Below are 7,150 nucleotides of genomic sequence, written 5' to 3' on the forward strand. Positions count from 1 at the left end.
TACAACAACATAAAACGATTTTCATCATTTTATTTTTGTAATGTAAACAGATTAATCTCAAATAGATTAGATTCAACTTAATTTTAAGTGAACTGTACAATTACAGTACAATAAAATACAGTTAGCGTCCAACCAGAAGTGTAAATAAAAGAGGGCAGGACATTTACAGCTGTGGAAGTATTTACAAGTATTAAGTATAATTTGTGTTAAGTCGGATGTAGCTGTGCAATGAAGGGAAATGCAAGTAAATGGCAAATTAGAAAATACTAATTGAAGGTGCATGTGCAACTGAAATGCAGAGATAGCAGCAATGAGGTTCCCGATGTGTGTACATAGCAACTGAACATGTCTTTATAGCAGACTTTGCAAAGCAGTGTCAGAGAAAAATGTACAAGTATTAAGTATAGTGGATGTTAAGTGGATGTATAGATGTGCATTTTCCATTAAGGTTTCAGTGAAACATAGTAAACTCCCATTTCTAATTACCCATTTTCAGTGGTTTAATAGAACGCCAAAAATAGGGCCATGACGGGCGACTAGATTTCAGTACAATCTCAACGTAAAGAAGTAGTGTCATCGCGTACTAGAATTCAATCAAATTTCAACGTTGCGGGACGTCCATTGCTCAGTGGGTAAGAACAAGAGAGCTGATCACTGGGAGCAGAATTGCTCCGGAGGTGACGTCGCCAGCACGTGATGAACTTGAGGGTTCATTTCAATTGGAATAACGTTGGGTTTTCTATGTACTTCTTTCTTCCTATTCATTCCAAGTACATTTTGAATACGTCTGAACCTCACGTCTGACCCTCAATAACTTACCATAACCGCCGAACGTAGGGGTGTTCGGGGTGTTGCTAGATAAATACAAGTTTTTAATTAAATGACCAAGATTAAATATATTTTTCCTACAGCCTACTAATTACCTTAGTAACCAGTTTATAATAACAAAAGCCACCTCTGGAATTATAATGCAATAGACACAAAATCCATAATCTGAACCTAGTCTATGACCTAAACTAAATAGCTAGATATGAACTAAGTTAGTAATTGACTAGTTGCGAAACGTTACATACGTTTACATACATGTTAATTACGTCAAAAGTAGTTAGGGATCGGCCAAAACATTAAGGTAAGTGTAGCCTATGATTCCTTTCGAATTCAACAGATAAGAGTTCACGATGAACATGTCTTTTGCCGAGCCAAGGCTTTTAGCGTCTGTTGGACTAATAAAGCAGGTTTACAAATAGAAACCATTCAACAAAGCGTCTTCAGCCTGGCATTCAAGCTATAATGTTTTGTTTAGAAGTCCAGCAAGTTATCTTGTGACATATGACATGTGCATTGTTCTCGTCCAGATTCTGTGTATAAGGGCGGGTCTTTATTTTCGGACTTTGAATAGACAATGGCCATTATTCTATTGTCTATTCAAATTCCACAATGTTTTCTTTGAAAGCTGTAAGCCTTCCACCATGCTATATATAATTTGTGATTCCTAAAGTATGACACATATACTAATTAATTTCACATAAGCCTTAAGAAGCCATGGAAAAATATACATACTTTCGATCTGAACAATGCACTCAGAAATTCTGGGCCTCTTGAAAAGATATATGCCTGGGGCCCCCTCACGTATAGATGTCATTGAGATTATTATGATCTGTGGGCCCTACCAAGCCATGGACCCCATGGAATCATACCTACCTTTCCCTGTGTTAGCTATGACCCTGCATGGACTTAAAGGAATTTATTTTCACATGGACCCATGACATGCCACATCAAAATACATTGGTAACTTATTTTATCTGTACCACAGCTCTCAGCAATTTTGACACACTGACCTAGATTTGGAGTGCAATGTGCACTGCTGGGCTACTCCTGGGGGCTATGTATGTACCGTCACTTTGAACTGGGAATGTAATTGCATTCGCCCGCCACACAATGGAATAAAACAGACGTGTTTTCTCCTGCTACATGTTCACGAGCTGATCCCTGCAGGTTCGCGCAGTCTACAATATAGCAACCTGTGGTGCCAGGAAGATGGTGGCTTTGCTCTGGGAGTCACTGCCTGCCCAATAAATTAACTATGACAATCCCCCACCGATCTACTCTGAGGTTAGGTCACTATAAAAGATGGTTCAGAGATGATTACTTGGGGATGTATTTGAAGGTAACTTCAAATACGTATTTAAGACATATTTTAAGGGGATTTTAATTAAAAAAGAACAAGTTTGCCATTGTTTCTTGTTATTTTGAGGTATGCCGTGTTTAGGCAGGACAGGCTTAAGATTCAGGACTTCCATACCCTACATTAGTACATTATTTATCCAAAAAACAAACAAGAAAGTCCACTGACACAGTTGACAGACATGGTTTATTCTGGTGCTAAACAGACACCTTCCCCGCCATTTTGTGTTACTATCACACTAGATTGAAACTGTCACATTACTGTGTGGTTTAGCATTGTTGTTATAAGTATCATATAATAATATAATAATACTTATATACGTATTTATTATGCAAATAAACAACTAACCTACACTTACAGTATATTACAAATATTTAATCAAATGACTCTTGGAAAGAGTTTGGAAAGAGGAGCTTCAAGGTGCCCCTTGTCCAGAATACCCACAATCGACGGAAGAGGACTGGAGCACAACCCAAGACCCATCTGGAGGACTGGGGATATATACTCCACTCACACCAGTCTGAACAGGACAGCTTGTCCCAGGACCCATCTCACCTAGCACTCACTCATGTCTGTGGCAGACTGGGACATGTTGCCAAACCCACAAAGGTCAGCTGATAAATGGGGTAACGAGGACTGGGACAACCTCCCCCACCTCGTGGTCTTGCAGGGATTCTGAAACCTCTCGCTGTTACAGCGGGTCCAGGCCTCATCCATGTGGCGGTGCTGGAACAAGGTCTTCCACTTCCTGGACCACTGGAGACGCATCGACTCACCCAGACCTCATACAGCAGAACATCAAGAGGCACTCAAAACACCTGCAGTTGTCAGCTTTGAGGTGAAGGTCTAGCTTTAAAAGTAGAACAGGATGTAGGGAATAGGGTGCCATTTGGAAACCAAACAAGATTTCTAGTGGTAGTAGTTCCTTTCAAAGGTACAGGATCTTGGATGATCTAGGATCAGCTTATGAGGTTGTAACCAATCTTAAATTTGAATGTAAAACATCTGGGTGAAAAGCCTTGAACTAAGCTTAGATCACCTTGGGGGATGGATGTACACAATGTGTGACCTTAATTCCAACCGTCAGTCTGCAGTAACCACCATGACGCATCACTCCTTGGAGCTAATGCAGCCCACTTAACACACTTACTGAGGCCATAAGGCTGTGTGTGTCAGACCTAGGCTTAAATTGTATTTATTGCACTTTGGGACTTTTTCGTTGGTTAGGTTGGGATAGGGAAGGTCAAAAATGACATGCAAAGGGGCCTTTCATTCCTCTTTCCTCTACTGTGTCTTCCCCTTTTCCCGCTACTCCTTCCTGAATGTGGACAGCTGTGAGGAGTCGACTGAGGCAGCATGCCATATCCTGTGTCAGCAGGTCAACTGTACTGTTAAGACCCTGGTATGTGACCATAACATACATTGCATGTACTACACAATAAAAGTAACTCCGAAGGAGTTTGTTGTATGAATGGACTACTGCCTGCTGTGGTATACTGCTGTCTTGTACTGAGGAATCCTGGTCAGTGTTTTTATGTCAGTGTCACAACATACAGTATGTGTGTCATTTAGTCCCATCTTCTGATTTATGACCTTCATATCAGCGAGACCAGCCCCTCTAATAATGATTTACAAGGCTAAAATCTAATGTTTGTGGGGCATTATTTTGCTCTGATACCACATTTGCGTAAGTCTGCTTTTTTTGTACTTTTATCGTGGGTGTAGTGTAGATTATTGTTTTGTAGCACAGAATATTGTATTATGACAATATTGAATATTGCCGTAATATTTGCATGTAAAGGACAGAAATCAAATTAATTTCTCTGTTTGAAAGGGGAGATGTTAATGTCTAATATTTAGGGGTGTTTAACTTCCTGAATGATTTCCCAAATGACACGTTTGCCTTTTGTGCTACATGTTTGTTTTATTTTTAAGAGGAAAGGAAACCGGTTGGTATTGGTGTCCAAGGTTGAGGTGTGCTATAGGAAGATACCGAGGTTGGCCATGCAGTTATTTGTGAAACGACTAACGCAAGTTCATTTGTTAGTTTGTTTAGGGGATGCGGAAAAATGCCAAGCATTTGACCTTTATCTCACCTTGGCCAACGCAGTGGTGGCATAAGCACTGGCAGAGATCTGACCCTTTCACCAGCATCCACACACATCACCGTTAGTGAATCTATGATTCAGCCTGGACTCCTGCAAACCCACCGTAGATGTGATATTCCAGTGTCTTTACCATATGAATCCGAGCCCACATACGTCTAATACTGAAATGTAAAGGTATCCTCGTCGAGGGGGTTGTAGTTCCCTTGTAGTTCTTTTAAATCAGAACCAAGACCAGTCTGGGAGTAACTTGACTAATGGAAAAAGAGCTAGTGAGTAAAAACTCAAATTAAGCCCTTCTCAGCTATATCAAAGAATGTGTCCATAAGGTGACCTTATTACTGTTCCTACACCAGCCACAAGAGAGCAGAAAAACTCTAAGCAGGAAGCAGTGGAGCAGGCCAGGATGTTATATAAACATTAATATTTGAAACACAGAAGTAATTCTCTGGTAATTTGGTCGGCTGCGTGATTTTACTGATTTTTTCTGTGTTATATAGACCCTGCCTCGTGGGTGATTGTATAAACAGGCAGTATAATACATTTTCCCAGTGGAGTTACTGCTAGACCTTCTCAACAGTAACCCTTGAAGAAAACCTCAGCTGAACGTGATCTTGATCACTGATATGTTATTTTCCATGATAATCTTCATTTCATTAAAGCAATAAACAGGTGTTACCGTCTCATTTACAATTCTCAAAGGGAGACCTATCTATTTGTCTATTGTCATAATATTATAGGAATGTCTTCCACAGCTGTTAAATTAATCAGTTATATTTATTGACACTGAACAATTCAGAGACAACTTCAACAAGAAGATCCCAGCCTAAGGCCCAGCCTTTTTACAACTATCTCCATATTGTGTTTTTATCCTGATGCCTTCACACATAACCTCTGTAAATGTTAGAATCCTAAACACAGCATTGTGACTTAAATGGCACTCTATTCTCTACGAAGTGCAGTAAGTGCACTACTTTTGACCTGGGTCCATATCCATAGGATGCCTTTTGGGACGCGGTCACACGATACATCATCTGCGAGGTAGCAACTTCACAATAATGAGTGGTTTAGGAGTTGAACCGAGAAGCAGATGAGTTAAAGCACTGTGAGGCCAAGAGATGTGATGGCTCTAATTGAACCATCCATCCATAGAGAAAATTACTCTCAGGTGTCTAGGTCTGTGACCTAAATGACCACCTATTCCCTATAGATTGCAATACTTTGGTAAAGTAGTCAAAAATTATTGAACCTTAAGGTAATATTCTTTGGTCAAAAGTAGTGGACTGTAAGGTAATCGTGTTTGGTCAGACAAAGTGGACTGTAAAGTAATATATAGGTCAGAAATATTGAACTGTAAGGTAATAGTCTCTGGTTAAAAGTAGTGGATAGTAAGGTTAATAGTCTCAGGTCAAAATGATTGAACTGTAAGGTAATAGTCTCTGGTCAAAAGTAGTGTATAGTAAGGTAATAGTCTCAGGTCAAAATTATTGAACTGTAAGGTAATAGTCTCTGGTCAAAATGATTGAACTGTAAGGTAATAGTCTCTGGTCAAATGATTGAACTGTAAGGTAATAGTCACTGGTCAAAATGATTGAACTGTAAGGTAATAGTCTCTGGTCAAAATTATTGAACTGTAAGGTAATAGTCTCTGGTCAAAATGATTGAACTGTAAGGTAATAGTCACTGGTCAAAATGATTGAACTGTAAGGTAATAGTCTCTGGTCAAAATTATTGAACTGTAAGGTAATAGTCACTGGTCAAAATGATTGAACTGCAAGGTACTAGTCTCTGGTCAAAAGTAGTGTATAGTAAGGTAATAGTCTCAGGTCAAAATGATTGAACTGTAAGGTAATAGTCTTGGTCAAAAAGTTAGTGGATAGTAAGGTAATAGTCTCAGGTCAAAATGATTGAACTGTAAGGTAATAGTCTCTGGTCAAAATGATTGAACTGTAAGGTAATAGTCTCTGGTCAAAATTATTGAACTGTAAGGTAATAGTCACTGGTCAAAATGATTGAACTGTAAGGTAATAGTCTCTGGTCAAAATTATTGAACTGTAAGGTAATAGTCACTGGTCAAAATGATTGAACTGTAAGGTAATAGTCTCTGGTCAAAGTTATTGAACTGTAAGGTAATAGTCACTGGGTCAAAATTGATTGAACTGCAAGGTAATAGTCTCTGGTCACGACTAGTGAACTGTAAGTCAAAAGTAGTGAAGAATACAGGGAATAGGGAACCGTTGGGGAGAAAGTCCAGGTGAGGTAGAGGAATGTTTTAAATAAAACATGCTGTGTGCTTTCTTCTGGAAAATTGGAGGTGGTTTGTTTTGGAGAGGGGGATAGAGATCAGGAGGGTGGGGTGGAGGCGGACCAGACTGATTGGGTAACCGTTGTGCAAAGCCATCACTCGACTAAAAGGCTTATGTGTTTGCTACTTAGACATCTTACCAGGCGAAGTAGAGAAAGGAAAACGGTGATCCTGTGCCTGTATTCTACTCCCTATAACAACAACTTGAAACCACATGATACGAGAAGATAGAGAGAAGGGGTTTTGCATCATTTGGAAGATATTGCTTTTTGGATGTACATTTCATTCGTCCTCTTTATTGCACACCGGAGCACATATCCAGAGACATCCAGTAGAGAAGTATATTCATGAGTATATTCAGGCTCATATTTGCCAAATTGTCATAGTAATAAATCAAATGAATTCTATGCTGTTTCTATGCTTTTGGGTGTGAGACTGTATGTCTGTATTTTTGTGTATATGTGTGTACATCCATCCCCCAGGTTTTCAAGACAGGAATGGGTTCAAAGAGCTCCTGGTAACAATATTCATCGTGATGTAATTTCCTGTGATGCG

The sequence above is a fragment of the Esox lucius genome, chromosome 4, assembly GCF_011004845.1.
Source record: "Esox lucius isolate fEsoLuc1 chromosome 4, fEsoLuc1.pri, whole genome shotgun sequence".
NCBI lineage: Eukaryota > Metazoa > Chordata > Actinopteri > Esociformes > Esocidae > Esox > Esox lucius.